At 42.9% G+C, this 19,593-nt stretch overlaps 1 protein-coding gene across 4 annotated transcripts in view; it reads left to right on the top strand.

Annotated features, from left to right (window-relative positions):
- LINGO1 (leucine rich repeat and Ig domain containing 1) overlaps nucleotides 1-19,593 on the top strand; it is a 1,111,620-nt gene that overhangs the window by 671,759 nt on the left and 420,268 nt on the right. For all 4 annotated transcript variants that reach the window (XR_003852431.1, XM_029575323.1, XM_029575325.1 and 1 more), the window contains one exon: nucleotides 15,894-15,982. The gene's annotated coding sequence lies outside the window, so the exon portion shown is untranslated. The remainder of the gene's footprint in view (nucleotides 1-15,893; nucleotides 15,983-19,593) is intronic.

Here is a 19,593-nt window from a genome sequence, read left to right as displayed (position 1 = left end):
TTATTTTCATTTTCTGTTTCTATTTTATTTTTCCTGGGAATTTATCAGTGTTCATTACAACAAGAGCAATTTGCCAGGAAAAATGACAAGTCGCCATTTTTCCATTGATGTCTCCCATTTTTGTTCTTGTTGCAATGAACACTGATAAATCTCCAGGAAAAATAAAATGTAAGCTGAAAACAGGGATCCCTAATTATTAGCCGGACCTTCTTTGAGTATACATATAGAAACAGAAATGACGGCAAAAGAAGACCAATAGGCCCATCCAGTCTGCCCAGCAAGCTTTCACACTTATTTTCTCATACTTATCTGTTACTCCGACCGCTGAGTTCAGGGCCCTTATTGGTAACTTTTTGATTCTAATTTCCTTCCATCCCCACCATTGATGCAGAGAGCAGTGTTGGAGCTGCATCAAAGTGAAGTATAAGGCATAATGTTTGAGGGTACTAACCGTTGTAACGAGCAAGTTACCTCGATGTTTGTATACTCATACTGCTCAGATCAATGCCTTATTAGATGTTGTGTGGATGTAAATCCTATTTCTTCATTCCCCCCTGCCATTGAAGCAGTGAGTTGTGCTGGATATGCCTTCAAAGTGAAGTATCAGGCTTAATTGGTTTGGGGTAGTAACTGCCGCAACAAGCAAGCTACTCCCACGCTTATTTGTTTACACAGACTGTGCAATTCAGTCCTTGTTGATTGTTGTCTGAATGTAAATCCTCTTATCATCATTCTCCCCTGCTGTTGAAGCAGAGATTTACGCTGGATATGCGTTGAAAGTGAAGTATCAGGCTTAATTGGTTTGGGGTAGTAACCGCTGCAACAAGCAAGCTACTCCCACACTTATTTGTTTACCTAGACTGTGCTACCTTGTTGGTTATTGCCTGAATGCAAATCCTCTTTTCCAAATTTCCTCTTGATGTTGAAGCATAGAGCAATGTTGGAGTCGCATTAACCGTGTGAATGTTTATTGAATAAGGGTATTAATCACCAGGTAGTAGCTGTCATTCCCGCAAGCCACCCCATACCTCTTTACTTCATTCCCATCCTCCAGGCTTTATGGATCCACAGTGTTTATCCCACGCCCCTTTGAAATCCTTCACAGTTTTTGTCTTTACCACTTCCTCTGGAAGGGTGTTCCAGGCATCCACCACCCTCTCCGTGAAGAAATATTTCCTGACATTGGTTCTGAGTCTTTCTCCCTGGAGTGTTAAATCGTGACCCCTGGTTTTGCTGATTTTTTTCCAACAGAAAAGGTTTGTTGTTGACTTTGGATCATTAAAACCTTTCAAGTATCTGAACCATTTGTATCATATCACCTACCTGCTCCTCCTTTCCTCCAGGGTATACATATTTAGATTCTTCAATCTCTCCTCGTAAGTCATTCGATGAAGACCATCCACCTTTTTGGTCGCCCTTTTCTGGACTGTCTCCATCCTGTCTCTGTCCCTTCGGAGATACAATAATAATATGTATGATAATAATTTTAAAAAAAAGCTATTTTCTGGTAAAGGCTGGTAAAGCAAAAAAAAATAAAATTACAATAAGATAATATGTCTAAAAAGTGGTTTTGATTGTATAAAGTAACAATAAGTTGCACTGCTGGATTCAGTGCCTGACTCATCTAAAATCTTAAAGCAAATTGAAAAAAATATATATTAATTTTTTAATATCAAGCTTTCTTGATATCACTCATAGCCATTTGAGGTTTGACAGGCAGAGGAACAGTTTCCTGAGGAATTTTTATACTTTAGATAATTTAAGCAGCTTATAAACTTTTTAATTCTTCCTCAAAAGTGTCACCTTATAGACCCTATGAATTATTGCTTTTGAGATCAGTACTCAGAGTCGTTATGCAGGTAACTTTTTGAGTAAGCGCACAAAAAGCAAGCTCTCAAAATTCCCCCTGCTGAATGCATACATTTTGTACGCACTGAAATGTATCCATACAGAAAGGGGCATCAGGGGACGCGTTCCGGAGTGGGAATGAACTTTAACCTGTGAAGACACATATTCAGCGCTCACCAGCTAAAGTTATGCCTATAAGTACGGTCAGAGAAATCACAGTCCTGAATCTATCCAGGTAAGGTTGTGCGCATAGCTTTATCCACCCATATTCAGTGGGAGGCTCAGGCACGTAAAGCCCACTGATTATTCAGGCAATCTTATATGCGTTACTTTAACCAGATACATGCGCCAGTTGCTAGCCTACTGAAAACTGACTTTTATATATTTATTTTCAGAGATCTGATGTTCCGCTTTCTCGCTGTGTGCCGCAAAATGGATTACAATAAAATACCAGTGGGACTGGCTTAAGGGTTTGTTTTATCTTGCCTCCAGGAACTATTTTTCACGCTGGAAAATACATCCTGAAAAGCAATACACATTAACTACTTTTTTTTTTTTATGCAAGCATCATCTATTTCGTCGTGCAATAAATAATACACACCCATAAGAGTTCAACAAAGCTCACAGCCATCAATGCACATTATTAGACAACACATACTCTGTCATGTCTTGTTGCTTGGAATATACAGTAGCATTAAGACACAACAGGGAGTGCTTCCTGGCTATTACCAAATGCCTCGGGTGCCTTTTAAGGCACGTGGCCAAAGATTGAATATCTCAGGCAACTGAGAAATGCTGTGATGTTCAGGTAAAGCATGACCTGGAGCATCTTAATGCTGCTGTGATAGAAATTATTTTACTTGATATGTTTTGTGATTTCATACCGGCTCTTTCAGGATGTGCAGAGACCTGGCATTTTAAGCCTGGCTCTCTTGCGGTGCAGAGACCCAGTGTAGCGGTGCTCGATGGAAGCGAGGCACCGCTAACTGGCACATAGTAGATGGTACTGTGGGGGGGTGATCATATCTGATGACCTAATGGTAGCCAAAGGCGGTGGGGAAAGCCAGTGGAATGCTGGGTAGAAAGAGAATTCTATCCCCAGAGGAGAAAATGCAGTGGCACCTGTGTACAAATCACATACGTAGAGCAAAGGCAGGCCAGAGGAGAGGTGACCGAATAATGCAGAGTATGAACTAAAAGCCCTATGAGGTGAAACACAAAGGCCTAAGTGTGTATAACTGGCAGGAGAAGAGGGAGGTGGAATAGGACATATTCAGATACACCAATAGTGTATAAGGCACAAGTAGTCGATGAGAAAGGGGCTGTAAAATAAAGGGTTGTGATATGAAACGTAAGGGAACAGACTCATGAGTAAGCTAGGAAGGTTGTTCTTTTCCGAATCTATGATAAGGGGGGGGGGGGGGACCACACCGAACATTTCAAATTACCGAAAGAAACAGGGCGGGGTCACCCTGGAAGGCAGGGAGCAGACACTGGGGAAGAGCAGCAAGGGGCAGGAGGTTTGAATGCGCTGACGGTCACGAGGCAGGCAGTGAGGGTCAGGGGGGGGGGTAGCAGTGGCGGAACGTGCTCCCGCTGCTCCCTCCCTCTGCCACCACAGGCTGAGCCATCACCGCTCCTGCAGCCGCCACTGTGGACCAGATAGAAATCAGCCCGCAGGCTGCAGCTCGGGGGAACCCCTGCAAAAGGCTATTAAATGGATAGAACAGGACTAACAGACAAGTGTTGGGGTTTTTTTTTTTTTTTTTTTTGCTGTTTGTTTTTTTTTTTAATTTGTTTGATCTTTTTTTTCAATTTAAATAAATGAAACCAACAAAAAAATGAAAAAAAAACCTGTCTGTGCACTCCCCTAAAGAAAAGCTCTTCCTGTCTGTCTGCGTGAACACTTTAATATGTGTTGAAGGAGTGCATTCTTGTTGGGCATCTGCAAACAAAAGCAGCCGTGCATGGGACACAGCTACCAACGTGGCTGGCGGTTCATGGAAATCCGTAACACAGAGAGGACGTCAATGGTTCCCTGAGGCCCGTGCGGCTCCGCCTTCCTGCCACCCGTGGTCCTCTTCAGTCGCCGCTGTGACCGGTTCCTGCCGAAGCCCGCACGGCTTGCTTGGGCGGGAGGAAGGCAGAATGATGACAAAAAACCAGGGCGCGCTGCGGAGGAAGGCTCACGCTGTCGTTGCCCCCGGCTGAAGGTGATTCTCTGAGCGAGCTGCAATTCAGAGAGGCCTTATCAGCATTTTCTCCCGTTCTGTGTTCATCAGAAAAATCTTTAATTATACATCAGCCCCAAGGGTCTCGTGATCAAGGCAATGCATTAACTGTTGTGGAACATTAGAAGGAGATAGAAATGGAGGGATGTAGCCAGTCCTGCAATACTTACAGCAAGAGCCTGGCCGTTTTAATGGTCCTCGCAAGAGGCGGCCTCTCAGAATCTCCAGTCTGTTCCTTATCTGGCCGTCCTTAAGAAGCTGGCGGTACACCAGTAGCCCACTTGTACTCTAAAAGGGACTGCAAAAGCAAACAGACAATCTGCCGTTGAAATGTGAGTTTATTCTTCACAGATACCTCTTGGCAAACTGACAGAAACCAAGATGCCAGACACAAAACTTTTTAAAAACGGAGCACAGTATTTATTTTTCACATAGTTTGTGTTCCGTATTCATCTGTCTCATTTTGAACTTCGGTCAGGGAGTGACCTCCAGCAGCTTTGCTACTATGGGGATATAAGTTAATGGCAGCAATAATTTAATACATTTAGTGAAGCTTGGACTTGGTGGACCTCTTCCTTTACCCTATACAACTAAGTAACTACATTGCCTTATCTCTGGCTCCCTCTCCCCACTACACATGGTTCCCCAGCCTGTCCCTACCACACTGTTTCAGGCCGATACAGAAAAACGCGCGGGAGAGCTGGCGAGCGCACAGGCCACTCTCCTGGGCGCGCGATTCAGGAGGGTGGCCTATGCAAATTAGGGCCCGCGGTAAAAGGAGCGGCGGCTGTCAGCGGGTTTGACAGCCGCCTCTCAATTTTGCCAGCATCGGTTCTCAAACCCGCCGACAGCCCCGGGTTCGGAAAATGGATGCCGGCATAATTGAGCGTCCGTCTTCCGACCCGTGGGCCGCAGGACGATTTTTACATTTTTTTTTTTTTTTACTTTTGGGGCCTCCCAAAATTATCGCCTTTGGGCAGGCGTTAATTTCTGAAAGTAAAATGTGCGGCTTGGCTACACATTTTACTTTCTGTATCGCGCGGGAATACCTAATAGGGCCATCAACGTGCATTTGCATGTTGCGGGTGCTATTAGTTTCGGGGGGGGGGGGGGTGGGTTGGACGCGCGTTTTCGAAAACGCGCGTCCAAATGCGGGTTAACAGTGCGCTCCACCGGCCTGTTGGGTTGTAAAAAATGTATTAAATACCTGGGGCACAAGGCTCTCAGAGACCATCCCAGGGGTTCCTCCAGAAGGGATTCAAGAAAGTTTAGCTGGGGAGAAGATGAGTGGGCTGCTGCTACCTGTGATTAGCTGAGCTGCTGCCACAGACCAAGAGAGTGAGAGTGGGGCCTGTTATGGGGCCTCGTTACTGCAGCCCGTTAGAAGCCTCAAACCGCACTGCCGCATGTTTAGCGGAGGTGGGGAAGGGAAGGGCCTGATTGTAGACCCCACAGCTGCACTTCAAGAGGATGTGAAGAAGAGAGGGGCTGATTGTGGCTGAAAAAGTGTTCTGCTGCACACTGAGGAAAGCCGCGTTATCACAGCAGTGAGAAACATTTCACGCTGCTGCCACGTGCTCTGCCGCTGGCCTGAGAGAGAGGAGAGGAGAGGATACTGTTTAAGACTGGGGAAAAAAAACCACAGCCTAATTCTCCCAAGCTAGGTTAACTTTGCACTGAGGGTAGTAAAAGTGTACAATGACTGGTGAACAGAGCATGCACACGTCAATCATATGCAAACAAAGAGTCTGGCATTTCACTCGGTGACACACATTTCCGGCTGCTTGATTTTAAAGGGCATTTAATTATTGGGAGATGTAGGTTGCTTGTGTAGTCTTACTATGGAGGAATCCTTAGATTGCTGTAAAACCTTGATTGGTAATTATGGAGATTTGCCTGTTAAACTCTTGCCTCAGACTGGCCATTGTTGCAGATCGGAGCAAAGTTGATGTTTGGAGTTTAGCTCTCTCTGCCGTTTTGATGAATGTTCCCCGTCTTGCATGAACAACAGAAATTACCTCAAGATGTTCGGAAGAGTAGTAGTGCACTGAGAAGGCTAGGAGGAATGCTCTAGAGAGGATGGAGGCTGTTTGTGAGAGAAAAATGGTGTTTTATTATTATTATTTTGTCATTTGTAAAGTGGCCAGAACGAGGGCGCTTTGCAATAAATTACATAAAGGTACAATGAGTTCCTTCTCCAGAGAGCTTACTGAGTTGGCACCTGATGCAAAATGAGAGAAAGTAACTTTCCCAAGGTCACAATGAATGTTAAAAGCAGGCTCTGAACCCTCTTATTTGCCCACTATTCTAATCGTTTGTCTATCTGCTTGACCTGTCCTAGTGTAACCAGGTTCCCAGTTTATAAGCCCTTGGGTGTAAGGATTTTAGCCGTGGTTCATAAATGTACTCTCTGAGGGGTAGATTTCAAACAAAGGGGATCATTTAATATGCCATGATGTTTTATCGTGGAAAGTGCAGAATATTGCGTGAGTCTTCACCTAGTATTTGGCCCGTCCCCAGGAAAGTATTGCCGCTGTTTCCCTGTGATATTTTTTTCTCACGGAAAAAATAAACAAGAAAAAAAATACTGTGGGGAAAGGCTGAAAAACAGGTGCTGACCACCCCTTTTCGCCCAGGGCTGCTATTTTCTAGAAGGGCCACATGGCCCAGAAACCTCATTTCAAATTGTCAAAATGGCTCCCCGGGGTCTGGGTAGAACCCCGCCCACCCCTTCACTGCCTATCGAAGTGATTGAAATTAAAAAAAAACAACCCCAAAACATTAAATATAATGGAGTACCACATGGCAAAGCCCCGCCTCACTACCCAGTCCCTCACCTTTTCATCAAAGTCTACTCTATCCCGTTCCAAATACCCCCAGCTATCCAAACATCCCCCTTCGGACCCCACCTTACAATCATCCTATTCCAACTCCCCTTACAAAAATACCCACTCTGATAGTCTAGTGAGCCCCGGCCCCAGAGCTCCCCCATGCTCCAAACCTCCTCTTACCTAGAGAAAGTCTCCCTGATGGTCCAATGGCAGCCTGGAGTGCCCCCTAGGCCCCGAGCCAGTCAGCATGGTTCTTTTAGAAGCAGGCCGGGAGCTTTGAGACATGTGTTAATATCCTGATGCTCCCGTGGAAAGTTAAGTACAACTCATGAGTTGTAGCAATTTTTCCAGGAACTAACATGGCTTCGGCCAGCTGCACTATTTTATTTGCATAGGATTCCCTATGCATTAGCTATTATGTATGCATTTGAAAATTTTATGCATGCAAAGCAGCTAATTTCAATAGGGATGTTTTTTTGGGCCTAAATATTGCACAATATTGCTGTGATATGCAGCATTTTATTCATGATAAACACTATTTTTCATGTGTTACTCGTTTATTTCAGCCTTGTGAATGAGGCCCTAACTTTGAAATGTCGCCAAATACAGTATATCTAACCCATTAAAAACCCTCCTCCTGACTGGCTAAATTTGTCTACATAAAATCACAAGGTTAAAAGACAGGAAACAGAGAGTAGGATTATTTATTTATTTATTTATTTATTTAATGATTTTATATACCGTCGTTCGAGACACATCACAATGGTTTACATAATTTGTGAGTATAGAATAAGAGCAAATAATAATACAATACAATAAATATATAAAAGAATAAAAGACGAAAATAAAACAAAGCAACAGCCTAGAGTTGAAACTAACAATAGAAATAGCAATATAAATAAGTGTGAATAAAATCTAGAATGTGAATAAAACTGACAGTGCTGAATAAAATCATCGATCTTGATTTGTGATTAAAAGGAAGATTAAATCAAAGGAATAAAATGTATGTTGCATCCTGATAGGCCTTCGTAAATAACCATGTTTTTACCTCCTTTCTAAAAATTTTTAAATCTGGTTAGAGACATAATGCACAAGGAATTCCAGATTTTGGGGCCTGCCAAAGATAGTGCACATTCTCTTACTTGACATAGGTGAGCTGATTGTATTGAAGAAATGGACAGAAAACCTTTATTGGCTGAGTGAAGATTGCATTGTGGAGTGTGAAGTCAGTTTGTTCTCCATATATAACTTTGTGTAGGATTCATAAAAGTATATTGCTTTCGATACTTAACCGGTAACCAATGCAGAGATATATTGGAGTAATATGGTCATGCTTTTTGGTGCCTGTCAGGATTCTAGCTGCAGTGTTTTGTAGGATTTGTAATGGACGAATGGTGGTAAGAATGAATTACAGTAATCAATATTTTAGCAATGATGAGTAGTTGCAAAACCATTCTGAAATCGGATTGGCATAGAAGCGGTTTTAATTTTAAGGTTTGGATTTTGTGATAGCCTTCTTTTATTTTACCTGAAATATGTTTTTTGAAGTTAAGTTCCAAATCAATGATCACACCAAGGTTGCGAGCATGAGGAACAGGATTTAATGTAGTAAATTGATCCTCTAGTTTTAAAAGAGGTAATTTGTCAAAGGTCAGTCTTCTATCTAGTAACATAACTTCTGTTTTATCGACGTTTAGTATGAGTTTCATGTGGGTTAATAATTGTTTAATAATCGTTTAGTACATTGCTGTGATTTTATAGATGAACTCAAGACTTTTTTGAAGTAGAATGAGATTAAATGGTCTGTTTTCACAGTGGAAAAAAGGTAAACAGTGGAGTGCCTCAGGGATCTGTACTTGGACCGGTGCTTTTTAATATATTTATAAATGATCTGGAAAGGGGTACGATGAGTGAGGTAATCAAATCTGCGGATGACACGAAATTATGCAGAGTAGTTAACTCTCAAGCGGATTGTGATGAACTGTAGGAGGACCTTGCGAGACTGGAAGATTGGGCTTCCAAATGCAGATGAAATTTAACATGGACAAGTGCAAAGTGATGCACATAGGGAAAAATAACCCTTGCTGTAGTTACACAATATTAAGTTCTATCTTAGGAGTTGCTACCCAGGAAAGAGATCTAGGTGTCATAGTGGATAATACATTGAAATCAACAGCCCAGTGTGCTGTGTCGATCAAAAAAGCAAACAAAATGTTAGGAATTATTAAGAAGGGAATGGAAAATAAAATGGAGGATATCATAATGCCTCTGTATCACTCCATGGTGAGACCAGACCTTGAATACTGTGTGCAGTTCTGGTCACCGCATCTCAAAAAGGATATAGCTGCACTGGAGAAAGTGCAGAGAAGGGCGACCAAAATGATAAGGGACATAAAACGGCTGCCCTATGAGGAAAGGCTATAGAAGTTAGGGCTGTTCAGTTTGGAGAAGAGACAACTGAGGAGGGATATGATAGAGGTCTACAAAATCATGAAAGGACTTGAACAACTTAATGTAAATCAGTTATTTATTCTCTCAGATAATAGAAGGACGAGGGAGCACTCCATGAAGTTAGCAAGTAGCTCATTTAAAACAAATCGAAGAAAATTATTTTTCATTCAGCGCATAGTTAAGCTCTGGAATTCATTGCCAAAGGATGTGGTTACAGAAGTTAGTGTAACTGGGTTTAAAAAAAGGTTTGGATAAATCCTAGAGGATAAACCCATAAACTGCTATTACAGTAATTAATAGGCAATAATAGTTTATGATTTATCAAATGTTTGGGTACTTGCCAGGTACTTGTGACTTGGATTGACTACTATTGGAAACAGAATACTGGGCGGCTTGATGGATCCTTGGTCTGACCCAGTATGGAATTTCTTATGTTCTAAGTGATCATTAATGGCTTAAAAGTGAAATACTTACTGGATGGGGGGTGAACTGGAGGGGAATTCAGGCTAAAGAGCCAGGAGGGTATCGATGACCTGCAGATGGACTGGGCAAACTTGTAGACTAATTGGTAAAATTGGTAATTTCATTGCCGCCATGCAGTTAGAAAATCTCTCCACCTACGCGCATAAAAGCAGACTTACGGGGGAGTAAATGCGTCTAATTTATGCCTGTAACAACTAATTGTGTTTCATCTTAAAATTAGAAATAAAAATGCATGTGTATACCAGCTGTGCACACTTATCTGGCTAAATGCCAACATATCCTGGTAGGTAGCAGCTCTGCTGGTATTTATCTGGATAACTTTTGATAAGCAGCAGCATTTATATGGATAAGTTCCATTTTTTCTGATTTATTCTGGCTAAGAAGCAGCAAAGCCGCTAATTAGACGGATAAGTCTGAAAAGCGCTTCTTATCTAAGCAGTGCTTTTCTGGCTTATCCAGTTTAGTAAGTTAACCGGATAAGTCTGAAAAAGTATCACTTAGGTTACATTTTAAGACTTATTTATCTATCTAGCTATATGACTTAGCCAGATAAGTAGCGTTTTAATACTTATCTGGCTATGTAGCGCTTTTTCAGACTTATCTGGCTACTTTATTTAACCAGCTAAATCTTAAAAGCGCTATTTAGATGGACAAATAGCGCTTTTCAGATTTATCCAGCTAAATAAATCTGAATTTATCCAGATAAATGCCTCTGTTTATCCAGATAATCCCTCCCTTCTTATCCAGATGGCTCTGAACTTGCCTGGCATGCGTTTTTACATGCACGCACATGTTTAAGTGCATATTTTATAACCTACACATAGTGGGCCGGATTTTTAAAGGGTTATGCGCGCCGGGCCTATTTTAAAAATGCCCGTCGATGTACGTAAAGCCCCGGGACGCATGTAAGTCCCAGGGCTTGCAAAAAGGGGAGGGGGCGGGGGATGCGGAGTCAGGATCCCGGCACAGCGGCCGTATTTGCCACTAGGCTGGCGCGCGCAACTTACTTCAGCCCCGGGGCTGAAGTAAGTTTCGAGATAAAAAAAAAAAGAAGTCATCAAAGGTAGGGGGAAAGGGCAGGGAGGGAAGGTGGGGGTGGGGGGTAGGAAAGTTCCCTCCAAGGTTGCTCCGATTTCGGAGTTTAGGGGTCGGGGAGGAGAGGGGAAGAGGGAGGAAGGTTAGGATTATGGTGAGGAAGAGGCTACCCGGCGCACGCACATGTACGCCCAGGCGTATGTTTGAAAATTTACCCCGTTTTGTTTCATGTCATTATATAGTTTCATTTTGTATTTATATTGGTTGTTCTGTTTTTAGCATGTTCCATTGTTTTTACAATGTATGTTTTTTTGGTTTTTTTTTTACCATATATTTGTTTTGCTACATTTTTTTGCATAGCAAGTGCCAAAACAACATAAATGACATAAAATGATATTTTCTTGGTTTTGTTGCGTTTCAGATAGTAAGTGGCACAAAACGGTACAATAAATTGCCGTCGTCTTTTCATGGCATTTTAAAATGACAGCACATCCCTACGCAAAGCTGATTGGGTCTGGGCCAAAGTGAAACTCAAAAACAATGCCACAATAGTGACTGTCTAGTGTTTGCAGTGCAATGTGCCTACCCTTCAGCATTCAAGTAGCTGGTTGGTTGCAGCATTGGTGCAATGCTCTTCAGTGGGGACTCAGCTCATGCACTGCTATTTCAGAGAGTCTTGAATGTGTAATTTAGACCAGGCAAAAAAAAGAAACACAAAAAAACATTTTACACCGCATTAATTATGTAATAGTCCCCCTGGTAGCTGGCTGTACCACCAGCTAATGACTTGTAATTGTAGTTCTATGTTCAGAGATGAAGGCAAGGGCATCTTACAAAAAAGGAAGGGCAATTACTTGGGTAGAGCCTGTTACCAAGAAGAACATTGCTTTATAGAAAAGGAAATTACAAAGTAATTGTTAAAGCATGATTCAAAGGTTTTTCATTTTTTTGTTTTAACTGCCGCATCCCTCGCAAGTTCCACGTGGCTTCCGAGGGGATAAAGTGCCTGCTGAATCTCGGTTCCCGTTGACTGGCTTGGCATTAGATAGTGACTTCTGTTGTAGTGCCCAGGTCACTTCAGTCTGGTATTGGACTGAACCGGCTAGAACAAAGTAGGAAGAGTGAGCTTAATTTTGCCAATGTTTTTCTCCAGTAGGCAGAGAACGGAAGGAAACCTTTGCTAAGCCAGGCCCCCTAAGAGACTTGCAATCAATAGTGTTTCATTCCAGCCACAAATTCTCTTCCAGACGATATTACTGGTTCTAACAGCTACGATGGTTTATTCTCACATTCTCGGAAAACATCTGTACCGGTACATAAAGCACATTGCACCAAACCGGTTATTGCGAGCTAGTCTTTACTCCTCAGACAGGGATGGATAGCTTTTTTTTCTTTAACAGAGCCCTTATGAGGCTCCAAAGAAACAGACCTGAGTATCGTGAGGTAGATTCATGGGGAGGACGGGAGGACATTTTCAAAGGGATAGTCGAGATCTGCGTGCGTACAGTAAGGAGGTGTGGGGGTTGATTTGTTGAATTAGTGGATTTTCTGTTCCTGGAAACATTCACATAATTTTATAATGAGTCTACTTTTGGCCACATTAAAAAGGAGGTGTTCCAAGAGGAGAGGGAGGAGAATGTTTTGGGGGCTGTAGTTGGAAACCACACATGTATATTTAAGTTTAAGAAAGTTGATCATATGTAGCAGGCATGTCACTGACTCTTCTTACGTGTGTGTGCAGACATTTAGCTGCATAAATGCTGATTCGCAAAGACAATATATGTGGATTCCTGCTGTGGTAACTCGAGTGGTAGCGGACTGGGAACAGCCAGAGGGGGGGAAAGGAAGCAGACTCTGGCTGGTTCCTTAAGTGTGGTTTATTTACAGTGAAAACAAACAAAAAAGTACAGTGCACAGCAAAAGCAAACAACTTAAGCAGCTCACCATGGTATATCTCACAAATCAGCAAGGATAGTGCAAAGCAATCGCTTGGAGGCAGCTCACCTTGACTTCAGGCAAGTCCCAGACTTAAACATAGCAATGTCAGTCTGAAACCTTAAACGTAGCAGGTCTTCTTATATGGTGGGATTCTGTCTCTTCCCCGGGACTCTCTTAAACCTTCTAGGCCCTGAGGTCTTATACTCTGATGAAGGGCTCCTCCCTTCACCCAGGATTCCTTGTGGGTTTCAATCTGGAGGAGGACCGGGCGAGACAGCTGCGCCTACTCCTGTAAGGTAGTCCGAGGGAGTTTTCTGTACACTCACTCACACTTGTACTTAAAAATCGGCCAGGTTTGGGTGGACTGCAAATATACATTTGAAGTTAGGTTCCCTTTTGACAGGGAGGCAGGGTTGTGACCTCTTGATCGGTGGTTGCCTAGAATGGCGGTGCAGACTGGAGGAAGGCATCCATGGGGACTTGAGGGATTGCTATAGAAGGGAGGAAGGAGTGAGAAACAGAGGCAGAAGAAGGTGACTTTGCCACCCCCCCCCCCCCCCCCCAATAGCTTGCCTCCTAGATTGTGCTGACTCTGAGAAGAAATTTTATGATGTGCATTTGGATTAAACTTCAGAGAGAGCAGTGGTAGGGATGCAGGGGAGCGTGCACCGTACTGCCCCTCCGCATCCAAAATTACATGACATAGAGCTAACAGGAGAAGGATATCACCAATGTCCAGTGTTGGGCATTACAGGTAAAATTTAAAAAATACATATAAGATAATTAAAATCTTTCGGAAGGCACATAATCCGATGTTTACATTGACAATAAAATTGTTTTACCGTTTTTCCTATATATACCGTTCTCTCTCCTCTGCTTTCATCTTTTGGCTTGACTTCTCGCCTGTCCCTGGATTTTTTTTCCATGTTACTTTCCTTTATATAACTCTTCTGCTTTCACTAGTTCTCCCTCTCCCTTTCCATGTCACTTCTCCCTGCCTCGCTTCTCTGTTTCTTTTCCATCCATCACTGCTTCACTACTTTCATTGTTTTACATCTCGTCTTTTTCTATCTTTCACTCTTCTGTCACCTTCTTATTCTTCTATCGCACCATCCTAACCTTCCCTTTCTGGTCTCTCACTCCTTGCCAGAAATCTTTCTTTTATCCCCCTGTTGCTGTTCCAACCCCGTTCTGGGTTTTCATTTCTCTGTCTCCATAATACCTCCTCTGGCTCTCTCCTCTCACTCCTCAAAACCCTTCTATCGCTCTCCTTTTATACCTCATTTGGCATTTCCTACCATTTCCCTCCCCTGTGCCCTACTCCCAAGTTTCTTAAAATCATTCTCCCTCCATGCACCTTGTTCCTCTCCCTCCCTTATGGCTCCTCTAACCCTTTCTCCTCCCTTCTTCCTTCTTCCTTGATCCTTCATCCTCCCCTCCCCCCCCCCCCCCCCCCCCCGTCCTCTTCCTCCCTTATAAGTCCTCCTCTGAACCACTCTCCTCCCTTCCTTTTGGCCATCCTCTGCACCTGTCTCTTATACCTCTCCCCTTCTCCCCTCTGTGCCTTCTTTGTCTCTCTCCCCTCTCCCTCCCATTTGCAAAGATTTTTCAGCAGCCAAGCCCTCATTCTTTATAAGGCTATTTTAATACAAGTAGGGGGGGGAGAGGTACTCTTTAAATATATCTTTCTCTTGTGAAGTCTGTTGCTAAAGTTAGAGAGCGATGCCAAAAAAAAAAAAAGGTTATAGGGATATTAAAGCAGGAAGGAGAGACTTAATAGGAGAAGTACTACAGTTTATTAACACTTTCATCTCGGAGAGAGAAGAAGAATCCATAAATAAGCAGCTATCAATTTTCTCTGCGCTCCCATCCCAGATGGAACTTAACCTCTCCCCCTAGGGTGCAGGTAACAGTGCAGAGCTGAAAGTTTCCAGCTGAAGGTCCTGTCAAGAGATGCAGACCCAAAACAAACTTACAGGGTCATTTATCAAGATGCGTTATGGCGTTAACAGACGGCAATAAATCCATAACGCATGTGATAGTTATCGCAACGCGTGGCTCAAATGCAAATTTTACAAATGTATTTAAAGGGACGGGATTGGGGAGGGGTTTGGGCGGGATCAATGAAAATGAGGGGCATTATCGCAGCATGCGATAGTGTAAGGTCCACTATCGCACGTGTTTACGTTTAAATCTGTTTATTGAAGCATTGAATAACAATTAGTTGAGTTAGTAGATTTGTCTTAACTCAGGCAAGATACAACATTTTTAATATAAAAGCATGCATGCTTCCTCCAGTAGATCCCAAAGCCAAGATATCAACAGTTTTACATGCAGAGTGAGACATATGAACAGCATAGTAGACCTCAGAGAAGATTTGATGTGATTTGGAGTGAGGAAAGTCACACAAAGATGATATTTCTACAATGTTCTCTCACTCTAGCTTGATGGGCTCTCTACCCCAGGGTACTATCAAGCTAGGGTGAGAGAACATTAGAGTAATGTGTTACATTCATTTTTTCAGGTTATTCTCAGATACTTCTGACAAGCACCAAAGTTCTTCTGTTTTATTCTTTTTCTCTATTTTATTTTGATATTTTACAGATATGACACCCTTTGTGTTTATAAACGAGTGTTAATCTTCCAGCTCCCACTTTCCTTAAGGCTAACACACACACATTTCCTTGAAGGCAGCCTCACTTTCCTTTTAAATTAATTGCTGACTTTATTCTCACTACGAAATGTCATCTTTTTATCTGAGAAAAAAAAATCTTCATTAGTGACTCAGTAGGTTAGAACATTGGGTGCTGTGTTACAGTGCAAATACAATACTGGGATATTTTTATCTCACCCTGGGGTTTTTAACACCCGCTCCAATGCATTCAGGCATTTTGTAGTCCTTACTATCCTATTGAGGAAGGAGGAATATAAACCCAAAAATGTTAGGAGTGAAGGTAGTTATACCAGTGCTAGCATTTATGCAATCATTGGGTTATTATAGCTGTGTTTGTGATATTCTCTCCTTAGTATTAGTTTACTACTTGTATCCTAATTCACTGTGATCTTTCCTTCTCAGTGCATGACTGGAATTCAAAAGATAAGACTACTCTGCCTGCTGCCTCATTCCCAATAAACTGGTCTCCTTCTTGAAAACATCTAAGTCGGGTAGGTGGATTCTGATCCCCTGTGAGTTTCTGCTGTTCATTTTCCAGGGAATGTGTAAGCTGAAGGATGATGATGTTACTGCTGAATGAAATAACCCCACAATGGTTCTGTCACTAGATAATTTGTGATTTTTTACAAAGCTTTTCTCTCCCTGACGTGTGCCCTCTGTTCCTCAACTGCTCTCGTCGAGGGAAATGTTTGTTGATGTGTCAGGTTTTACGGACGATGCTTTAAAACATTTTCACATGGTTTGAAGCAAAGTGAGCCCCCCCCTTCACAGAGAAAAAGGGTCACAGTTTCCCCAGATACTGATCTCAAGGAGAAACTTTGAAGACAAAGCACATTTTATAAAAAACCTGGCATTATTTACGATGTTTCACGATAAGTAGCCTAGCGGATAGCAGATGTGTAGCACTGCCTTCTCGCGCTTTTCAGCATCTCATGAGCATCGTTTGGAAAGGCGAATTAAGAATCTGAAAATTACCATTATTATATAAACTTCCTATAGTTTGTTGGTCACTTCCTTGACATTTAGTTCAGTAGGAAACCAATTTTGCAAAGATCTTGGAAAGAGAAGCTGAGAATGAGAAGGTGATTGCTCCACCACCAGGATCTTTGTTAAGGAAAGAGTATCAGACATGGTTGGGATGCAAAGGGCAAAAAAAAAAATCATCTCCAGTCCTTTATTTTTGATATTAGTTCTTCAGAAAGAACACCACTTTTATCCCTAGCCTTTGTTTGCTATAGAGAAGAAAAAGGGACAAGTTTTTCCTCAGCTGTTCCTCCACAGCTATTGTTGATCTCCTTGTGAGTGGCACTTATTCTTGCTTGTTAATATCCTTTGAGGTCTCGCAGATGATAAGCACAGAGCAATGAAATAGCTGGGCCCAGCCTAACAACCGATACGCATAATATATTCCTGTAGAGAATTCCTCTGAAATTTAAGTAAGGGAAGGGCGGTCTCCTGCAGTAATTTCTACTATAATTTATGATGTATTTTATAATATAGTAAATAACTAAGAAAGTAATTAATAACCTTCCCCCCTCCCCCTTTGAGATTTGTCCATTATAATATGATTAAAGAACATTTTGGACCTTTGTGAAAAGGAACAGAGGGCATGGTTTACATCCCTGTTGAAAAGCATTGGAATAAATAGATTGTTTTGCAGGACGGAGTAATACAAACAAATTGTTAATGCTTTCAAAATCGGGATGCAGTCATTTGTCTACTTTTCTCATGCCGGAGTCAGGACAGCTGGTGGTTTGGAGGAAGGATACTAGATTTTCATCCAGCCCATCATTTCTGGAAATATCTCTTCTACTGTATGTGTCAGATTTTGGGTCTTGGGCTGCTGAGAGATCACAATTCCGGATGTGAGGATGGGAGACTCAGCTGCCTGTCTCTCCCGCCGTCCATGTCTCCTTGTCCTTCATGCAGATTGCAGAGAACTGCCATAGTCTGGCAATACTCCAAGCATTCTTTCTTTTTTTTTTTTTTTTTTGGGGGGGGGGGGTTCCAGTTTCTCCTCCTGGGTCAGGATGTAGCTGTACTTTTTCTATAGTCTCTAACAAAGGCCAGGATATTGCAAACTTCTTCTTTCCTCAAAGTATTCTTATATAGGTAGATGCCAAGTCGACTGCTTTGGAAGAAAAAAAAAATTGGCAGGAACGAGTCTCATTGTTGAGGCTGATAATGTGCTGGACATTTTGGAACTCATCGACTCCTAGCACAAGTGCTGTGTCCCTGAGCTGGGCTGCTCTCACCACTGGGGGTGATAGAGAGACAGGAGGGGAACAGAATGGGGTAGATTTTAAAAGAAGCGTGCATGGCCTACATGTGCGCTCGCTACGTTTTATAACACGCACGCGCATGTAATAAAATCGGAGGTCAGCGCGCACAAGGGGGTGCACAATTATGCACCTTGCGCGCGCCAAGCCGCGCTGCCTTCCCCCATTCCTTCCCCCCTAACCTGACCTTCCCACCCCTTCCCCTAACCTTTCCTCCCCCTAGCCGTACTCTAACCCCCCCAAAATTTTTAATTTACCTTTTGTGCCTGCCGGCCAACTTCCAGCACGCAATCCCAAGCACAGCAGCAAATGGCTGCTGTTCCTGGAGCCTCTGACCCCGCCCCTTCCCGCCCATGCTCCGCCCCATTCCCGCCCGTTTAGGAAAGCCCCGGGACTTACACGCGTCCCGGGGCTTTACGCGCGTCACCGGGCCTTTTGAAAATAGGCCTGGCGCGTGTAACCTTTTTAAAATCCCGCCCAATGTGTCCTGTGCTTGTGAGAATTGCTTCCGCCACGGTTCTTCCACCTTGCTCCTTGCCCACGGCAATAGTCGTTTTGGATTTGCTATAGATTAGAGCTCTTATTTTCAATATCGTGCAATTTGCACCCTGGCAAAAACTTTAATGACACATACTTGAGGATATGGCCTCCTGCAGAAGAGTAATTACTACATTATTTTGGGACACTGACATTATTGTGAGCCGTGGCACTCCTTGGTATTGTAACATATGGTAGGCCCTCTATATTATAGAATCCTGTGCCAATAAGTTATCCAACTCTAAATCTGCTTCTGAGCTTTCCCTCTCTCTCTCTCTTCCTAGGGGGGATTGAAAGAAGTATGAATGCATTTCCATTTGTACAGTACATGATGCAAAGCTATTCTGAATTCTGGAAGTTACCAGTCTGACACATAGAGACTGCATGAGACAGAAAACATTAGAGCTGACTAAACTTGGCTGATTTCCCACTATGATAAGTCTCTAAGGAGTGCATGGGGATTTCTTCATGAAACCCAAGCCTGGGTTTCCCATCTCCATTGGCAGGGAACATCTTGTTCTAGGGCTCTGTTAGAAAGAAGAACCATCAGTAACTGTGTTAGTCATTAGGAGAAACTATCTTCCAAGCTGTCTCGGTGAGCAAATGGTGAATTAAGCGCATAAACCGCCTGCCCTCAATGTGGATAAAAGCATGAAAGTTGTTCAACAACGGATGTCGTTTTAGCCATGTTTAGCGGAGACATTTTCAGGGCTGTGTTTAAGGCGGGATCCAAAAATAACATGTGTAGATTATGTTTTCAAGTCTTTTGAGTGTTATTTTCTGTAGAAAATCTACTCACAAAATAAGGAAGTGCAGAAATACATGGGCACTTTCACTTTGAGTCTTGGTTCAGAATCCATGGGAAACAAGTACTCATGAACTTTGTGTCACAGCGGACAGTCTGTAACTTGACCCCCCCTAGAGAATATCCTGAATGGTTATTAACAAACGGGCCGATACAGAAAAACCCACGGGAGAGCCGGCGAGCGCCCGCTCAGGCCACTCCTAGCCGTGTGATTCAGAAAAAAAAAAATATAAATGAGGGCCCGCGGTAAAAGGAGGCGCTAGGGACACTAGCGCGTCCCAAGAGCCTCCTTTTTGACAAAAGCGGCGGCTGTCAGCGGGTTTGGCAGCCGGCACTCAATTTTACCGGCATCAGTTCTCGAACCCGCTGACAGCCAAGGGTTCGGAAAACGGACACGGCAAAATTGAGCGTCCCATCTTCCAACCCGCTGGACGCTGGCAGATTTTTAAATTTTTTTTTTTTATTTTTGGGGCCTCCGACT

The sequence above is a fragment of the Rhinatrema bivittatum genome, chromosome 13 (assembly GCF_901001135.1).
Source record: "Rhinatrema bivittatum chromosome 13, aRhiBiv1.1, whole genome shotgun sequence".
Lineage (NCBI taxonomy): Eukaryota > Metazoa > Chordata > Amphibia > Gymnophiona > Rhinatrematidae > Rhinatrema > Rhinatrema bivittatum.
The sequence above is the reverse complement of the archived record's forward strand: the minus strand, read 5'-3'. Positions and strand labels throughout refer to the sequence as shown.